Source organism: Podarcis raffonei, chromosome 14, assembly GCF_027172205.1.
Source record: "Podarcis raffonei isolate rPodRaf1 chromosome 14, rPodRaf1.pri, whole genome shotgun sequence".
Taxonomy (NCBI): Eukaryota; Metazoa; Chordata; class Lepidosauria; order Squamata; family Lacertidae; genus Podarcis; species Podarcis raffonei.
Genome location: NC_070615.1, coordinates 17,332,545 through 17,353,892, shown reverse-complemented (window position 1 = coordinate 17,353,892; position 21,348 = coordinate 17,332,545).

Below are 21,348 nucleotides of genomic sequence, written 5' to 3'. Positions count from 1 at the left end.
CAACAAATGTCGAGATAAATGCAAATAAAATATTTAGTTACTCATTGTCTGTCATTTTGTGTAAATCGGCTTTGAAGCTTAAAGTGCCAATACAGCAGCAAAAAACAGGGAGATGGCTATTTATTGCAAGCTATTGCACAGGCTACCCAAAACCAGGTGTGTGACCCGTATACTTATACTTGGAACAGTTACTAATGTAGTGATAGAAACAATCAGAGGATGGAGAATTGCTGCACGTGCAGTGAGATGGATTCTGTAAAACCAGCACTCGATGCTTGAATGCAGATGTTGGTTTGGATAATGCAAGGATTGAAAGACAGCAACATTTTGAGAATGAGATAAGTAAGCGTAGGAGAGAGAAGCGAGATGCTAATGATTACCAGGAAGGGAGTGCAAAAAGAAGCCTTTCCCAAAATTTCACCATGATCTGTGTGTGCAAGGTTGAGGCTATATATAGAGTCTTGCCAGCAATTCAATTGATTGGGTGGCTGGTTCCTCCAGCAGAGAGAATCAGCCCCAGCTGCCTCTGTTTTCAGAAAGAAATATACAGGCTTAGGCCAGGATGAAGCGACCAGGAATAGGTTAGCCTTGAGCCATAACCAGATTCCAGTTCTAGGTTCCTTCAAACCCTTTTTAATGTGGTTCAGAAACCCAAAGAGCTTTCCTGGCTTGTAATTTCTGCACGGGCCCCGACTAATTGGAAGAAAATAACAGCCATACCTGAGAGGCAAGGAGAAGGGATCTAGCTAAGTTAAAGAGAGTCATCCATGGAGTCAAGTCAAGTTTATTATTAGATTTGTGAGGTCCATGCCTTTACACAAAATACCATAAAACATTGTTAAAAGATAAACAATAAAATTATAAAAATAAGCTAAAATTCATACCATGCTGTCCCAGCAAGGAAACTACCCAAAAAACCTCGCCATTCAGAAAAGAAGATACAACAACAGGTTAGGAGAGCAATGGGAGGGACCTCACCATTTCCTCCAGGAACCATACCCTAGTTTTCATAGCCTTCACCACAAAGACCGCTACCACGTGAGAAATCCGTGGATCAGCGTCCACCAGTAAAAACTTTACTTGGTCCTCAGAGTTGGCTATTGATTTGGGAATAGTTTGTAACATCGCATCCCTGAAGGCCGAGTAGATGGGACAATACAACATGTAATGTGTGAGATCCTCTTTGGTTCTCATATGACAAGGACATATACGCTGCTCTACTGGGATTTTTGCATATCTGCCTGACAAATAGGCCGTAGGAATGGTTTGAAAACGGGCCATGGTGAAAGCTCTCTGAAGGGTGGGATTGGTGATATTCGCCAAATAATTGGCGCAGGTTTTGACTGTTTTCAGTCGGGGAAACCAGTGGGAGGACCCTGGGTTCTGTATTTTTGTGATATCTAACAGAGCGTCTCTCTCCAGGATCCATTCCCAAACTTTGTCCGGGCTCCACAGTTTGAGAATATTAAACTCCATGGAGTCAAGAACAACCAGAAATTGTTTTTATATGCAGCAACAGCGGCAAGGTTACTGCTATCCCAGGTCTGGAAACAACAGCAAATACCAACAGTAGAAGAATGGCGACAGAAGGTAATGGAATATGCAGAAATAGCCAAATTAACTGGGAAAATTAGACAACAGAACGAGGAAACATTTGAAAAAGAATGGGAAAAATTTATGTTGTATATAGGAAAGATAAGATGAAATAGTGAAACCAGTAGAATTGGAAATAAATCTCGTAACTGGAAAGATTAAGAAAAGTGATGGATAATGAAAATAATAAGAAGCAAAATGTATAAGGAGATTAATATAACTAACAGTAGTTGTAAATGAATACAGACAGACAACAAGAATTGTATAAACAGGAGGATTTATTTGTTTATGGATATACTATGGACAAATATGGAAAATGAATAACAATATACAGAATGGATGAAAATAGTGTGATAAAATTATATGTGATGTAAAAAACCAAAAGAAGGAAGGAGGGAAGTCAGCGCTTAGGAGCAAGTATAAATGTAAAATGCAACACATTATGTGTATGTGGAGTATGTAACCGGAAAACTAATAAAGATTATTGGGGGGGGGTAGAGTCATCCATGGAGTAAAGCAGGTTTGAAGAAAAATGTGGAGCAGCCTAGCAAGCATTAAACGCATGCAGTGCATATTTTTGGCAATCCCTGAGATGCTCATTTATAGGAAAGAATCTTCCTGACGGGCATTAGAACTAAGATAGTAGATAATAATGTTGGCGATATGGCTGGAAGAGACATTGGCCCATGGACACAGGTAAACTGTCAGCAAGCATAACAACACAGAATAACTGAATGGTCATGGATGGTTCCTAAGCTAATTAGGACACTGATCCAAAGTTCCCCACATTGAAGAAAAGTGGTGATGTTACCCCAGGAAATGGAAATTTAGACTCCAACTGATTGCTAGTGGAAGATGTTTGCTGGAAGGAAGCCTCTTGTTCTTGCCAGAGTTAATCCATACTCCAAGAGAGGTAAATACTTCCATTAAATATGGCAGAGTTCCAGGGTATAATTGGGCTTTATATATATATATATATGCATTTCAACTGATGTTGCTGTGCAATCCCATGCCTAGCTGCTAAAGGAGATTTTGCAGCTTAGACAAATGCTGCTTTGTTGCTTTGCAGTGACGCCACACTAATTGCTCAGATCACAGCCAAAATAGCTGCATACCGTATTTTTCGTCCCATAGGAAGCTCCGTCCCATAGGACGCACCTAGTTTTTTTGGGAGGAAATAAAGGAAAAAAAATTTCCACTTTATTTCCCCCCCAAAACCAGGTTGGGGAATAGCGGGATGGCGGCGCTGCGCCTCCCCGCTGTCCCCCGACCTTGTGGGGCTGGCCGATGTCTGCCCGAAGCGCGGGGCGCTCTGCTTCAGGGCACCCCACGCGGCAGGCGGCAGGCTGCTATCCGCAGCATGGGGAGCCCTGCGGGAACTCCCGCGGGCTCCCCAGGCTTGCTGATAGCTTCCTGAAGCCTGGAGAGCGAGAGGGGTTGGTGCGCACCGACCCCTCTTGCTCTCCAAGCTTCAGCGAAAGCCTGTATTCGCCCCATAGGACGCACACAGATTTCCCCTTCATTTTTGGAGGGGAAAAAGTGTGTCCTATAGGGCGAAAAATACGGTAATTCCAGGGAACGTGCAGAGTTCTAGCCAAACCAAGCTTCTCAGTGACACATCTCACTGGTTCTATGGCATAATATTTACTGAGGTTTTTCCTTGTTAAAACCATGCAAGAGGATAGCAAACCAAATTATAGCTTAGTCAAACTTTAGTTTCCAAATGAGCTCCCTGGGTTGGTAGGAAAAGCAGCTGTGGGGAGGACTTGCTGTGGAGAAGCTGGGTGAGGGAAGGGTTTTAAGCGGCTTCCCACAAACATGCCTAACATAGGTGTTGGGAGCCTTTAGCCTCCCAGTTGTTGCTGAGCTACATCTTCCATCAACATGGCCATTGGCCATGCTTGCTCAGGCTAATTGAAGCTATGATCCAGCAACATCTGGAAGGCCAAAATTTCCCCACCCCTAACATCATTTTGCCACATCGAAAGCAAATAGGGTCTTGAGAATCAGCAAGACTGCTAACAAGCTTCTAACTTTGCCTTTGTCATGATTATCCTTTGGCTGTGAAAATCAGCAAAACCTTCTGAAATCTTCATGAACTTAGCCAAATCTTTAAGGACAAGGTACTAAAAGTCTGGAATGGAAGGATCATGTTTGAAATGCCATTGTACACAGAACATTGCACATTGTTCTGTTCTGTTCACTTACTGCACCCTAAGTATCTTTTGTAATTGCTGTTCAGAAACCACTTAAGCTCAAGTGTACAGTCGTACCTTGGAAGTCAAACTGAATCCGTTCCAGAAGTCCGATCAACTTCTGAAACGTTCAACTTTCAAAGCGCCGCTTCTGATTAGCTGCAGGAAGTTCCTGCAGCCAATCAGAAGCCGTGGAAGCCCCATCGGGTGATTGGCTTCTGAAAAGATGTTCAAAAGCCGGAACACTCACTTCCAGTTTTCGATCATTTGGGAGCCAGAACATTCGACTTCCAAGGCATTCGGGAGCCAAGGTATGACTGTATGTGCCTTTAGGTTTGATTGCACATTTTCATTTTCCAATTGTCCTGCCTGTTCGGGTAGAAATTCCTTTGTGCTCTCATTTTGACATCAGGGGAGGACCTTTTTTGGGGGAAAACTTATCTGTTATGTGTATTTGTGTTTGTGTGTATGTATACAATTGTAGCTGCTGCTTTTAATTGTTGTCTGTCAGTGTGATTTGATTTTTTAAATTTATTTCTCCCCCCCCCCAATTTTAATTCTGTTTTGTACTTTGGGCCAAAGGGCGGTGTTGAAATAGTATTAAGTTAAATATAAGAAATATTATATAAACAACCTTTCTAGCTATAGCAAATTCCCCTTAACCCTGACTGGGCAGGCATGATTACTTGTGCTAATGCCCTACTCTCTGTTGAACAATATTGAAGCCATATTTAATATGGGAAAGGGTTATTGCAATGCTATCTGCACCGTTATGGCTCACTCTAAACCACATTGCTAAGTTTTTAATTAAACTTGCCAATGTTTTCCTTGGTTCCTGCCGTTCCTGGCCCAAGTAGCAAAACAGTGGGGTATGTTTGGCTTAGTTTCTGTTACGGTTTATTGAGGAATGAAGGGGAAAAGATAAGCATTTTGGCAAGGAGGTGGGATTCACTGTTTTGAACTGACACAGGCAATATGCTATTGTGATGACAGGACATGAAATTATGTGTGATTGTTTCAGAAAGGGCAGCAGCAGGGGGAATTGGACAGTTCTGGTGTTATTTATTTCTTGGGCCATTTCTCTTAGTTCAGAATATTATTTCTCAGTTGATATGAAGCATTTTTATCCCACTCTTCAACTAAAGAAGGCTCTTAACAATCATAGAATCACAGAATCATGGAATTATAGAATTGTAGAGTTGGAAGGGACCCAAGGGTCATCTAGTCCAACCCCCTACAATGCAGGAATCTCAACTAAGTCATGCATGACAGGTGGCCATCCAATCTCTGCTTAAAAACCTCCATAGAAAGAGAATCTGTTCCACCGTCAAACAGCTCTTACTTGCCAGAGAGTTCTTCCTGATCTTTAGCTGGAGTCTCCAGTAATAAGATAGTCCTCACCCTCAGGGTTACAATATAAAAGACACAACAGAAAAGGAAAATTGATTGGGAGAGAGGAGAAAAACATAACATCAAGCACTAGTTCTCAGTTTTGAAGTTCTTAAAATGATAGTGTATAATATTCTGCATGGCACAGAGAAAGCGAAGGAGTAGTTTGTCTCCTTCTTTCATAATACCCAGCAAAGCTCACCTGGTGCAGTCCCTTATCTTTTCAGTGTGTTTTTCAAAATATCACCTGGGTTTTGTTGGGACCGATGAGTTTATCTGTGGTTGTTGTTTTAAATGTTTTTCTGTCATGCTTCCTTATTATGCTGTATTAATCCTTTTTTCGTTGATAAAGACTCTCCTCCGTGGAAGAGAGGGGAGTGGTTGTGGGCGGGAGCCCGAGCTCCGCCCCTAGCAGGGGGCGTTAGCCCCCTGCCTCCCCCACTCACCTGGCTGGCGCCCACGCCCATCGGCAGGCACCCAACCAGGTGCCTCCGAGGGGGCGTTTTCAGCAACCTAAATGTTGCGGCGCCAGCCCCTCCTCGGTCTCATTCTTCGGGCGAGCCCCTTTTCGGCTCGGGTGGCGGTTAGGCATTGGAATAAGGTGTTGTGGTGTGTCGAAGGGCTAGGTGTGGCCATCGCCTATGCCTTCAATTTTTGGGTATTCCGTTAAAGGAATCTGGCGGTCGTGTACTCTGTCCAATGCCTGCTTGGTGGGAGGCCATGGCACGACCCTCGGTGACATCAGGGGAGAGCCTATAGTTGGATTAGCATCAACAGGCTCCACCTACTGGTGAATAAACCCTCCTTGTTTTAGACATCCAGTGCCTAAGCCAATACCTTTTCACTGCTGTAATCAATAAAGTTGTGGCCTTTTCTTGCCCATAAACCTTATATCACGTGTCCTTGTCTATTCATTCTACATTGCGGGGCTCGGGTCCTCAACCCACAAGCGTATCGGCATTTTGTAAACCACTTGGGGGGAGGCTGTAAAGCAAAAGAGCATTCTCTCTGTTTCTCATGTTCAGATGTGAGTGCTGCTGCTTATGAAGTCAAAATGACACAAAAGAGGAATGTATATGTAGGCTTGAGCATTGCTATCTTTCTAGAAAAAGAGGTGCCGAAACTCACCAGGAGTTCTCTTAATTTAGACCTATGTTTCCCAAACTTGGGTCTCCACCAGCTATTTTTGGACTACAACTCTCACCATCTACCCCTAGCTAGCACAATAAATGCAACTGCATGACCAAATTGTTACTAGGCGCATTGTCTCATTGACACATTATGTTTTAGGTTTACACTTCTTTTTTTAAAGAAATATATTGCTTGTTTTAAGCGTTCACAGACAGGACAGGAAACCAAATGCTGCGACGTGAAATGCTTCTGTTCATTGTTACAGCCAGCTAGACAATGGCGCTATCTATGAGGCTCAAATCCAATCCAACCACCCCAACATCCAGTCACAATCCTGTAGCCACTGAGGATAGTCAGTCCTCATTGGGCAGTTTGGGGATTTTTAAATGTAGTTTTATAAATCTCCTCAAGCCCAGGTCTTTTTTTCTCTTTTCCAGCCAGAATGCACCAGAACTCAGCTCTGACACCTCTCAGGTGTGTGCTGTTGCCATTCTAAGAGAACGAGGGAGAGGTTCATGGTGAGTTCCAGCACCTCTTTTTCTAGAAAAATAGCACTGCTTATACATAAGGACATAACTGTCATGCTGTTTACCACTCCCTGTTTAAAGAGTTCCTCTCATTGGAAAGACCAGAGGAAAAAGTGTTTCACCCCCTGCTCACACATCTCCCCTTACTTTTTAGGAGGGAAAAGGTGCGTCTTATAGAGCGAAAAATACGGTACATTTTCTGTAAGTCTGCTTCCTCGTTTGACACCATGCCCCTGTGGGCGATGCACCCCATCTACGAGGGGACAGAGTGAAGGCCAGCAGGTGTCAGCACGGACCGTGGCCCCCCCTTTAAGCAGAGGAGGGTAAAGCAGCTCATTGCCACCATTACTATCATGAACAAATGACGTGCTGACTACATCTGGTCAAATTATCTTTTCCAAACAACTTTCCTAAGGATCAGCAGATAGTTAGTAGTTGCATTGATTCAAATTCTATTTGTAAAGGTATAACAAAAACAAAAAACAAACCCCACACTCAACACACCCACGACGTTTCTTGGTGCTCTGCTTTATTAAGCCTCAGTGCCGGATTTACATATAAGCTAAACAAGCTATAGCTTAGGGACCCACGCTCTTGGGGGCCCCAAAAAAATTCAAAGAAAAAAAAATGGATGTACATTTCCAAAATATAAGACAATAAATAAAATGGCTTTAGATAACTATTAGGTCCATAAATTACCATATAGCATATACTCAACACAAAAAACAGCGGCAATTTGTTGTTGACAAAGGACAGCTGGACATATAAAAGGCCCCATGATCTTCAGTAGCTTAGGGCTTCCTCAAACCTAAATCCGGCCCTGTTAAGACTGGATAATTTTTCATCTCTGTCCTGTTAATTTGGAATTATTGGTTAACCTGAGAAACGGTGTTGCTCAGCTATAATGAACGGAGAATTTTAAAGCACAACTCAAGTTATTTCGGCCAACTTGCAACAAGGCAAAGTTTTCAGGGGCTCTCTTGGTGCATTGTTGTTGTTTTGAGCAGGCAAGCACAGCTAGGTGCTGCGATTTCTACTTACATTTGTAATATTGATTACAAACAAAGCTGAACCTGACAGAAAGACTGGTGAAGCCCGGGGAGCATTTTTAAAGTTGGACAGAGGGAGATCAGTTATAGCATGAAGTATGTTACAGCAGATAAAAGGGCTAGTCACATCTCAACAGTGCTGCTGCAAATACATACTGAAATTTCAAAGCACTAATGGAGAAGTACATTTAACACAGTGGCTTGCCTGAAGTCAACAGCTATAGCCTTATATTGCTTTCCACGTCAATTGTTTTGATACCAAACAGTCAAGACTAGCGCTTCTGCCTCTACATCTGCACTGCTATTTGCTGAAGACTGGGATTCTAATGGGAAGCAGCAAAAACTTTCCTACAAGATCCCAAAACATGAAAAAGGCAATAGTCACAGAGTCTGTTACTTAGCTTGGTGGGTACTAGAAAGGTACCTGCTGTCTGAGACAGGAGTTGACATCATCTTAGAAGAATAATCAAAACTGAAGCTGTGAAATGGAACAACCTTTTAAAGTGCACCATCAATGTTGTATTCTTCTTGGGAAAAGATGGCCTTGTATTTAATGGTTTATCCCAACACATTTAGGATTCATTGAACTGCTCGCCAGGTGAGGCCCCATCCTTTAACCCAGTCCAGGTTAAATTCAGGCCACTTTGAAGCACCAGAACAGGCCCTGAATCAAAACAGGTGGGGTATTCACAGCTGTAGTAATCAACATGGTGCCCTCCAGGCCTTATGGACTATAACTCTCCCACCATTATGAACTAATAATAATAATAATAATAATAATAATAATAATAATAATAGATTTATTATTTATACCCTGTCCATCTGGCTGGGCCTCCCCAGCCACTCTGGGCGGCTTCAAACAGGATATTAAAAACACAATAAGCTATCTAACATAAAAAACTTCCCTAAACTGGAACAGGTGCTAAGTGTAGAGGAGTCACAGAAAAGGAGTGACTCAAGTTCATTATCTGTCGCCTGACTCACAAAACGAATTTATTGCAGAATCCTTGAATCTTCTGAAACAACACATATTGCTTGAGGGACAACCAGCGAAGTACTTTGCAGAAATAGTAGACTCCACAGCAGAAAACAATCTTTCGTTTGAGATACTTATCTCTCACCATGTTTGAAAGTGAGGAAATCTTCATCAGAGCAATATCCTGCTGACCTTAATGGTGATGATTTTGGAAAAGAAACGCAACATTTACCCTCCGTACGTAAAGCAAATGTTGTAAATGCACAGTTGAAGCCATTAGATCTGAACTTGTTAACAGAGTACAGACTTGGTGACCTGTTTCCAATTGTTTGTGTCATCCTAAGAATACTACTAAAAATTCCAGCAACAGTAGCTTCTGGGGAGAGGTCATTTAGCAAACCTAAGCCATTTAAGAATCATTTAAGGTTTACAATGTCTCAGCAATGTCTTGTGGATTTGGCCAGGCTAAGTATTGAATCAAGCATTACCACAACATTAAATTTTCATGATGTGATTTGAAATTTTTCACAAGAAGGCTGGAAAAGCTCTTTTTCAAAAATAAAGTTTGTCTATTTTTTTAAAAAACCTAATGCTAATGTTTCTGATTATCTGAACTTCATTGCAACATGAAAGCATGCTTCAGTGTGAATTATTTCTCCTTAATCTGTATTGTAGCATAAACAAAAATTTTCAGATCAAATGAGCTTTCTTATCTTTGATCCTCTTTTATTTTATTTATATTTATTTATATTTATCATTATATTTATCTGGCGGTTCCCACCCTGTGAGAAGTAAGGTTACAGGGAACCAGACAGAGGGCCTTCTCAGTAGTGGTGCCCTCCCATCAGATGTCAAGGAAATAAACAACTATCTGACTTTTAGAAGATATCTGAAGGCAGTCCTGTTTAGGGAAGTTTTTAATGTTTGAAATTTTATTCTGTTTTTAGTGTTCTGTTGGGAGCCACCCAGAGTGGCTGGGGAAACTCAGCCAGATGGGTGGGGTTTAAATAATAAAATTATCATCATCATAATCACCACCATCATCATCTGAGTATAAGAGCATAAGACCTTAAATGCAGAAAATTAATAGAGCATTGCATCCATCCCTCCCTCATCTTCCATACCCTGGTTGACCTTACAGACTGCAGCTCATGGCATAAAACCATAGTGGATAAAAGCAGAACGGAGGAGAATGTGGCATCAAACTTTATTTTGGTTACAGACCAGCATAGGGAATGGAAGAAAAAAAGAATGCATTGTTTGATTTGGCGTCTGGATTCAGGCTGGGTCGGTCCTGAGTCAGTCCAGGTTAAATTCAGGCCACTTTGAAGCACCAGAACAGGCCCTGAATCAAAACAGGTGGGGTATTCACAGCTGTAGAAATCAACATGGTGCCCTCCAGGCCTTATGGACTATAACTCTCCCACCATTATGAACTAGAAGTCCCATCATTCCTGACAATTGACTCAGCTGAGGCTGATGGGAATTATCATCAGCAACATATCAAAAGCACCACATTGACCTCTCCCTGAAATAACACATGGCATGGCCTTCAGACCCTGAGATGACTAGGCTTTGCTTAAAGCCAACAAGCACTCACATTTTATAAATACTACAGGTCTTTTACCAAATGGCCTTAAAACTCTGTGTTTGCCAAAGGGGAAAAAATGTATTCATTATTCCCCCTCTCGAAGCAAAAGGCAGGTTAATCTATGTTCCCGAGAAGGCCGTGTGGTAGCATTTCGGAAACTGATGAGATCCTGGAACTCATGCGGAACACGGGTAATAAAATCATTCCATTTTGCTCAGGAATGCAGCGAAAGTGTGCGCTGGGAGTGGGAGACTGGAGTCCGCAAGAAAAATAATGGGATCGGTTTGTCACTCTTCCCCGACGATGGGGGATGTAATATTTTTCTCATTAGTTTACATAGACTTCTTTGTAGTGAGGCCTTTGAAAAGGAGAAAAAGAAATCACAATGCAAGATAAAAAGTCAAAGGAGCAGCTGTGGTGCAAAACACCCTGGTCCGCACTTCAAACTGTGTCACTAGGGAAGCATTTCACTCCGTACAAAGACGAGAAGGGAGGGGAGGAGAAGAAAAATGGCTGTTTTCCTTGTGTGGTTGCTGCTGCCTGCTTGTTTTGCTGTGCTCTTCTTCTTCTTTTTTCTTTTGCCAGGATGACTCCAGAGTTAGAACCTGAGGAAAAGCCCAAAATATGGCGGCAGCATCATCCCTGCCATGCAGCAGGGTGAAATGAACCTGCTTCAGTTGACACCATTTGGGGTGGAAGATGGAAGACAGGAATTGGTGTGTGAACGGTGTAGTCCAGGGTTTCCCAAACCTGGATCTCCAACTGTTGTTGGACCACAACTCCCATCATCCCTAGCTAGCAGAACCAGCAGTCAGGGATGGTGGGAATTGTAGCCCAGAAACAGCTGGAGACCCAAATTTGGACCCAAATTACTCTGTGGAACGTTTTGATGTGTGAGAACTATATTTGCATATGGGCTGAAGTGATTGCGGCTCCCTCTCGCCACTTCCCAAACATGTCAGGCTACAGGGAAATTGCTCAGGAAGCGCAGGCTGTGGATGGAGAATCCCGTTGTCAGCTGAGGGACTGGTCCTTAATAGGATAACGTGAGTAAATGAAATTACTTTGTTCACCAAAGAAATGGGGAAAGACTCGCCACAGGCTAAAAATGCTAGAAAAGAAAGAGAAAAACCGAGCGACCTTATTTAAGTTTATTTATCTGTACAAGCGATTCTCCCCATCTGCGTGCTTAGCCTTCCTGGGCTCCTTTGGGAGGAAGGAGGTGAGATATAAATTTAATAACTAACTAGTAAATACTTTCCTACCTTAAAAGTTAAGAACATATGTAGAGCCTTGCTGGATCAGCATTTTGTTTCCAACATTGGCCTAACAGATGGCACTGGCAACCGCCCTCCCATTTTGCTAAGGTACAGTGGTACCTCGGTTACATACGCTTCAGGTTACATACGCTTCAGGTTACAGACTCCGCTAACCCAGAAATAGTGCTTCATGTTAAGAACTTTGCTTCAGGATGAGAACAGAAACCATGCTTCAGCGGCGCGGCAGCAGCAGGAGGCCCCATTAGCTAAAGTGGTGCTTCAGGTTAAGAACAGTTTCAAGTTAATCCAGGTGGAAAAATCTAAATTGGAAACAGAATTGCTAGAATCCAAAACTAAGACCTTGTCAAAAATGTATAACTTGCTGCTGAAATGGAATACTCAGGATGAGACGGTTAAATCTGTAATGATTAAATGGGCACAAGACGTTGGACATAATATTATGTTTGCTGACTGGGAACAGTTGTGGACCACCGGGATTAAATTTACGGCATGCAGTGCCTTAAGAGAGAATATTATGAAAATGATATACAGGTGGTACATGACCCCAGTCAAGCTTGCAAAAATCTATCATTTGCCCGACAATAAATGTTGGAAATGTAAGGAAAATGAAGGTACATTCTTTCACCTTTGGTGGACGTGTCCCAGGATTAAGGCGTTCTGGGAAATGATATATAATGAATTGAAAAAGGTATTTAAATATACCTTTTTGAAGAAACCAGAGGCCTTTCTCTTGGGCATGGTCGGCCAAGTGGTGCCAAAGAAGGACAGAACTTTTTTTATGTATGCTACAACAGCAGCAAGGATACTCATCGCAAAGTATTGGAAGACGCAAGATCTACCCACTCTGGAAGAATGGCAGATGAAATTGATTGATTGTATGGGACTGGCAGAATTGACGAGCAGAATCCGTGACCAGGGAGAAGAGTCGGCTGAAGAAGATTGGAAAAAATTCAAGGACTATTTACAGAAATATTGTAAAATTTAAGAAAGTTAGATGGTGTTGGATTGAAATTGAGAGGTTTCTAGCTGCAATGATATATAAGAACATAGATGGGGGAAAAAAAGGGTTTGAAAAATAAGGTAATGTTACAAGCTGTAATGCTTTAAATGAAGGATTTGCTGAACAAATAATCTTAATTGGGATACAAGAAGGAGAAGTATGAGGAGGTCTGAGAAATTTGTTATTTAAAAGTATGGTTTATGAATTTTATGCTTTTGTTTAATGTTTCTGTTTGTTTTGTTTGTTTGTTTTGTTTTAAAAAAATGGAAAACTTAATAAATATTCTTAAAAAAAAAAAGAACAGTTTCAAGTTAAGTACAGACCTCCGGAACGAATTAAGTACTTAACCCGAGGTACCACTGTACACTGCTTCTGACCATGGATGTTCCATTTACCAGTCATGACTAATTGGCAACGATAGATCTATCCAATAGAGCTTGTCACCCCAGCATGGGGGCAGGCGAGTGGTGTTGCTGCTGCTTAGTCCTTTAGTTGTGTCCGACTCTTCGTGACCCCATGGACCAGAGCACGCCAGGCCCTCCTGTCTTCCACTGCCTCCCGCAGTTTGGTCAAACTCATGCTGGTACCTTCAAGAACACTATCCAGCCATCTCGTCCTCTGTTGTCCCCTTCTCCTTGTGCCCTCAATCTTTCCCAACATCAGGGTCTTTTCCAGGGAGTCTTCTCTTTGCCCCACCCTGGTGTAGCCTAACATTTTTTGGCTGCGTACATTTATGGTGGGAGTGTGGCAAGCTTACTGGGTTTCGGCAAAACATTTTTGACTTTTCTCATATTATTGGCCAACCATTGAACCCAAACCATGCGCTGGCCCTTCTTCCACTAGATGCCGATCCGGTCCCTTCTCTTATACCTAAAGAACTAACTGCCATGCGGTTTACTTTGTTCTGAGAGTGCCTCTCGTTGGAAAGACCGCAGGAAAAAGGGTTTCGCCCCCTGCTCAAGATCTAAACTGAACCTCAAAAGATTAGACTAGGCTGAACCTCAATAATTTAAACCACTTAACCGTTGCATTCTGATATTGCTTTGGAAACCAAACACATTGTCGAAGCCAATTGCCAATTAAAATTCATTTTTCAGTTAAAGGTCAAAACAACAAATTGAAACCAGCTGCGGCTTATAATTTCTAGCCACGCTGTAATTTGTGTGTGATTGCATTATTACATTTCCGCCAAACTAATGTCTCTTGTTGTGTTTTGCTCCGTGTGCCGGAGTGGCTTTAAGCAACTCTATTAATTAAGAGGGTTTTTCAAAAATGTTGATTATTAAGGGATTTGGTTTAAAAAGGAAGTGAAAGAAATGCATTCTGCAGGGAAGCACCAAGATTCTTATGCTATACAGAGGGAAATGAAAAAGGAGCGGCCTTTGAATCGGGTGCAAGCACTTTAGTTAACAATGAGCTCGATAAACCTACCAGGTTTATGCATTTCAAGTACCGGTAGATGAATGCATGCTGCTGCCTTAGCTCAACAGATCCCCTTGAATCTATAGTGTACTGCAGAGGTGGCTCTTGGAGTCTCAAATCTCAGTGACGCCCTGTGCAACACCAAAATGTGTCCCCCTGCCTCTCGCCTTCCATTCTACTTCATAGTTGTGCTGCCCCTGCGGCTCCATGCACAGTGCGCCTGAACCAGTCCCACTATCCTAAATCCACCCCTGTATACTGCTTGTAGGGACGCGGGTGGCGCTGTGGGTTAAACCACTGAGCCTAGGGCTTGCCAATCAGAAGGTCGGTGGTTCGAATCCTCGCGATGGGGTGAGCTCCCATGCTCAGTCCCTGCTCCTGCCAACCTAGCAGTTCGAAAGCACGTCAAAGTGCAAGTAGATAAATAAGTACCGCTCCGGCGGGAAGGTAAACGGCGTTTCCGTGCGCTGCTCTGGTTTGCCAGAAGCGGCTTAGTCATGCTGGCCACATGACCCGGAAGCTGTACGCTGGCTCCCTCAGCCAATAAAGCGAGATGAGCACCGCAACCCCAGAGTCGGTCACGACGGGACCTAATGGTCAGGGGTCCCTTACTAACTAAGATGTTAGTAAGACGCCCACCTTAAAAGTAGGACCATGGCCATCCTATGACTGAGACTCCCATTATCACTTGTCATGCTAGCTGGGGCTGATGGGAGTTGTGGTCCAACAGTCCCTGAATTATTATTATTATTAATAATAATAATAATAATAATAATAATAATAATGCCCCAGCCACTCTGGGCGGCTTCCAGGACACACAACAATAATAATAAAACATCAGACATGAATAGTAACAATCAGATCCTATATAAAGAGTCACAATAAATTTAAAATAAAGAACTTATACCAAATAAAGCAATATGCAATGATGCGTTGAAGGAAACACGGGTTTCCTTAAAGGAGGGGTCTTTAAGGTCCCTCCATACAGTTGTGTTTTCTGCAACAGCTTGAGGGGTGTGTGTCTAGCACTCCTCAATCCCAGCAGACTCTGAGAATTGTAGATTCATGAGGGGAACAGGGTCTCCTCCTAACAACTCTCGGGACCCTTAACAAACTACAGTTCCCAGGATTCTTTGGGGAAGCCATACAGTGGTACCTCTGGTTACATACTTAATTTGTTCCGGAGGTCCTTTCTGAACCTGAAACTGTTCTTAACCTGAAGCGCCACTTTAGCTAATGGGGCCTCCCGCTGCTGCCGTGCTGCCGTCACACGATTTCTGTTCTCATCCTGAAGCAAAGTTCTTAACCCGAGGTACTATTTCTGGGTTAGCGGAGTCTGTAACCTGAAGTGTCTGCAACCTGAAGCGTATGTAACCCGAGGTACCACTGTAACTGCTTAAAGTGTTCTGATATGGCTTTAATTGTCTAGTGCAGTGAGCCCAACAGCATTTATTCAGATGCCCCTTTTGTTTCCTTAGCCTGTTCCTTTTTGTCTTTCTGTTGTTGTTGAAATGTAGCTGTAAGCTCCACTTTTCTTTCCGCCTCCACTTGTACATTCAAGTACATTGTTGGTGGGGAACAAATATTATTATCTGTGCCCACTGGCCTTTTGTTTTTGTTTTTTTGCTCTTTTACAAATGCTTCCCCCCCCCCCCCACAACACATTTACAAAGAAGAAAGAGGAGGTAGGAGCAGAAGAACCCCAGGACAAGATATGAAAATCTGGTGAGGGAGATGGATGAGGCAGTTAACTCGATGTTGCAAATTCCACCGGCTGTTGATGTCCTTAGCTATATTTGCAGTTGAGGTGGGGCTGACGGGCTGGGGTGGAAATGGGATGGCTGCCAAGGTGAGCATTTTGCAGAGGCATGTGTGCAAATCGGATTCAGCGGTGGGACGGATGCAATAAATCATGATGCCAAATCCCGGCTCTTGTCTACAACTGCGGCTTCATCCAAATGCAAAAGAACTTGCAGCACAGCCCTGTGGGTGTCTGTCTACTCGGAAATAAGTCTCAACGAACTGCCATTGTGTATTATTAATTATTATTATTATTATTATTGTACCTTGTAAGTCAAATCCGTTCCAGAAGTCCGTTCAACTTCCAAAACGTTCAAAAACCAAATCACAGCTTCTGATTGGCCACAGGAAGCTCCTGCAGCCAATCAGAAGCCATGGAAGCCCCATCGGACGTTCGGCTTCCAAATATAGTTCACAAACCCTAACAGTCACTTCCAGGTTTGTGACGTTCGGGAGCCAAAACGTTCGGGAACTAAGCTGTTCGAAAACCAAGGTACAACTGTATTATTATTATTATTATTGCTAAGTTGTGGGTGAACATATCAGACGACACAGCGATTCTTCAAACAGCTCTTCTTTATTCACAGGCCCAGAGCAGAACTGAACTGAAGGGTTCAGCCAACCTGCTTATATAGAGCTCCACTACAACGCAACAGTAGCAACTTTCTGTAACTATCCAATCACTGAACGTCACTTTCAATTCCTTATTTGCATATGTGGACCTGAGTGAAAACTATCTACAGTATCCCCCTGCTGGCCAGGATGAGAACTTCAGTACATAACTACTACTACTACTATTATTATTATTATTATTATTATTATTATTATTATTATTATTATTATACAACTGCAACCTGAATGGTATAACTCAAGTTTCCCCATTCCCTTAGTAGGAATGGACCTACTAATAGCATAAGGACCGTTCTCTCTCTCTCTCTCTCTCTCTCTCTCTCTAACGCACACACACACACACACACACATCTGTTTGCATCACACACCATTTTAGAAAGCTGCTTTTTCTGTTCACTTAAATGAGTTGCTAGCCAGTGCATGGGGCTCCTAGCACTGCCCCCCAACTCGTTCCTTTGTAGCAATGCCCCCATAGTAACAAAAGACAGTGCATTACAATGAGACAGATCCTTGGTCCACCTCGTTCAGTATTGCCTGCAGTAACTGGGACCAGCTCTCCAAGGTTTCAAGATGGGGGTGCCATACCTGGAAATTGAGCCTGGGGCCTTCTGCAAGCAAAGCAGAGTCTCTTATCACTGAGCAATAGTCCTTCTCGTACATTACTTGATGATGTGCTGTCACTCTTCAGGGAGCCTTGTGCTGGGGAGTGGCAACTAGAAAACCTATACCCACTATACAGATGAGGAACACTAAGGCGGAGATTAATTAGTATAATAATAATAATAATAATAATAATAATAATAATAATAATAATAAATTAAGCAGTCTAGAAACTGCTTTAGGGGACGCGGGTGGCGCTGTGGGTAAAACCTCAGCGCCTAGGGCTTGCCGATCGCATGGTCGGCGGTTCGAATCCCCGCTGCGGGGTGAGCTCCCGTCTTTCGGTCCCAGCTCCTGCCCACCTAGCAGTTCGAAAGCACGTCAAAGTGCAAGTAGATAAATAGGCACCGCTTTATGGCGGGAAGGTAAACAGCGTTTCCGTGTGCTGCGCTGGTGCCGGCTCGCCAGAGCAGCTTCGTCACGCTGGCCACGTCACCCGGAAGTGTCTCCGGACAGCGCTGGCCCCCGGCCTCCTAAGTGAGATGGGCGCACAACCCTAGAGTCGGACACGACTGGCCCGTACGGGCAGGGGTACCTTTACCTTTACCTTAGAAACTGCTTTAATTAATTAATTACATTTCTATACATCTGAGGATCACAGGGCAGTTTACAATAAAATAACACAAAAATACATACCACAGCAACAAACAAAACAATACAATACCCACCTACCCCATCCAGTCTAAAAGGGCATAGATGGTTTAATGAGCCAAAGGCCTGGGAAAAGAAATATGTAACGAAGGTGCCAAGGCAGCTTCCTTGGGGATAGCATTCACAGACAGGGAGCAACCAAAGAAAAGGCCTGTTCTCTTGACCTCTCGCCGAGGAGGGTCACATAAAAGGACTTGCGATCGCTTGGCTCTGAGGAGGATGTGCAGGGGCCGTGGTGTAGAATACAGTGGTACCTCAGGTTACATACGCTTCAGGTTACATACGCTTCAGGTTACATACGCTTCAGGTTACAGACTCCGCTAACCCAGAAATAGTGCTTCAAGTTAAGAACTTTGCTTCAGGATAAGAACAGAAATCGCGCTGTGGCGGCGTGATAGCAGCAGGAGGCCCCATTAGCTAAAGTGGTGCTTCAGGTTAAGAACAGTTTCAGGTTAAGTACGGACCTCCGGAACGAATTAAGTACTTAACCTGAGGTACCACTGTATGTCCCTATTTTAATCTGAAGTTAATATTTGAGGGGATGTGGAGTGCCTCAGTCAACCCTTGTGCCTGTAAATCCCCCACCCCACCTCTCCATTTTGCTTTTGTTTTTTAAAAATATTTTTCTACTTCTGGAAACCTCAGGGGTTTCCCTGGCACTCACTAGCTGGGTTTCCTATTATAAAGGACATGAAATTAAAGCCCAGGCTGATCTTGAACGAAGTGACTTTCAAAGCTGTTCCCAGTAGTGATTTGAATACAGTCTTGTTGGGGGATCATTTCCATTTTTTTGATCTCTCCCTGCACATTTACCACCTCCTTGACGGGATTCAGTTTTGATTCAAAGTGATTAATGCCTGTAAATTTAATCAATGCATATTCACCCGGCAGCCTCTTTATTCTACTCATTTTGATTTTTAAGCAGTTTGTGTCTTGATGCGTGAGGTGTATTATCTCATTTGACAGCAGTGACATTTCTATTTTGTAATTACTAAGCAGAGACAATCTCCTTAGTGGGAAGAAACACACACACACACACACACACACACACACACACACACACAAGTCCAGCACACATACAACCCTTTCTTTAGGGAGACAAAGCAGAACTCCTCGTGCCATTTTGAACTGTGTGCAAATTTCAGTTCTGGGAATTAAAAAAAAAAAAAGCAGTGGTGTAGTGACCTTCTTCTAAATGCAGAAACAATGGCAGCATTTTTAATTATTATGTTTGGTACCTACTCTAAGCACTGCAGTGTCAAAGGAGCGTTATGAAGGATGAGTGCAGAACTTACCCAATTTGCACATCCTGAAATTCTGCAAACGGAAATACGGCCCTTTCGAAATCCCACTTTTCTGAATTTTGCAACCCAGTTGTCCCGCCAGGCAATACGCACAAAAATGCATGTACTAAATTGTGCGTTAAAATGCATATATTAGTGAAAGTAAGACACAACATTGCATTTTATTTAGGAAAAAAATGCTTTGCAGAACAGTGTATATTTGGCAAAATTGCATGCAAAATGTATATATCAGGGGAAATTTGTAGTAAAATGTTGATGAATTACAAAGACTTTTAAAAAAATAACAACAACAACAAGCTGATGTGGAAATGCAGAGAACTAAATTTAAGTCTGGAAACATGAGAAACAAAAGTGACAAACTCCTCTGCCCCTAGTGAGGACATAGGAAGCTGACTCCTACTAGGTCAGCCTATTTGTCCATGTACCCCAGTATTCCCCACTCTGATAGGCAACAGTTCTCCAGGCCCTCAGGCAGAGGTCTTTTGTATCTTCTCTTATCGGTTTGATGGCCTGGGACTTGGGCTCGGACTCAGAACCAGAGGAGACTCCATCTGCATCGGATCCTTTGCCTCAGGCATCATCTGAACCAAGTCTGGGGCCTGGTCCTGAAGAGTCCTGGTCTGCACAGGTTCCCCTGCAACAAACACCAGCTGGGCCGAGTCAGGGGCCTGAGCCTGCCCTGGCTCCAGATGCAGGGATTGCCTCATTGCCTTCAGCTGGGCCATCACTTACAGCTGCTCCACTACTCCCCTGGGTCTAGTAACCCACCAATGTCTCCCCTGGGTCTAGTAACCCACCCACTTAGTCTCTTAGCTGCAGAGACTAAGGTCTGAGAGAAGGAGAGACCTGAGTACTCGCAGGAGGAGTGCTCACCTTCGGGCGAAACAGGGAGGTGAGTCACCGGGGGATCAGGACCGGCCGTTACCCCGACAAAGATAAAAGGCTGTCGGACCCCGCCCCAGGTTGTGGGAGCAACACTGCTGTATGCTAGATCCTGCCTGAGATCCTGTACCTGTCCTTGCCTGGTTTCCTGCCTCGTGTCCTGCCTTGGCCCTGTCGGACTGTCTCCCATGAAAGCCAGTGTGGTATAGTGGTTAAGAGCGGTAGTCTCGTAATCTGCGGAGACTCCTTAGGGTAGTGATAAAGTGGGATATCAAATCCAAACCCTTCTTCCCAGCAGAACCTTCAGATTCTGGACCGGACTCTCGGGTTACCCCCGGGCCCAGCACAATCGGATTCCTTCAACTGGAGATGCCAGATATTGAATCTGAGACATTCTGCATGCAAAGTGTGTGCATTGACACAAAGCCTTTAGTTACGGGTGATTCTTTGCGAGGGAAAGGTCATCTGAAACTTACTCCAAAAACCTTTAATTTGTTATTGTCACAAGTCCCATGGTGCTAAAAAAGAAGGATGGGGAGGGCTCAAGCAGTGTGCTTGGAGAGGGCCCCACCCTGACACTTCACCCACCAGTAGTCTGATTTAGGATTAGGCAGCTCCCTATGTCCCTAAGCACCCCCCCGCTACCTAACTTTATTTATTATTATTTGTATTACTATTATTTATTAATTTTATATACCACCCTATACACGCAGGTCTCAGGGCGGTTCACGGGATAAAATCGGAATATAAAACCACAAAATAAATCAGCAAAATAAAATAAAACAACAACCCAATAACCCCCAACACATACAGTGTTGGGCATACAGTGGCACCTTGGTTCTCGAACTTAATCCATTCCGGGAGTCTGTTCGACTCCCGAAATGGTTCGAAAACCAAGGCGCAGCTTCCGGTTGGCTTCAGGAGCTTCCTGCACTCAGTTGGTAGCCGTGGAAGCTGCATCGGACGTTCAGCTTCTGAAAAATGTTCGCAAAGCGGAACACTCACTTCCGGGTTTGCGGCGTTCAGTAGCCAATTTGTTGGGGAGCAAGTCTTTTGAGTGCCAAGGTACCACTGCATTCATTTATTCACTCACTCACCTTCATCCGAGAATCACAGGGTGGTTTACAGTATAAAATACATAACGTTATAACATAATAACAAACAAAACAATGCAAACCTTGGCGAATGGAGTGACACCGAGCATAGTCTCCGATGAAGCGCTCAAGGGAAGTGCAACGCAATTCTAAATTGGCAAAATCTCCAATCCC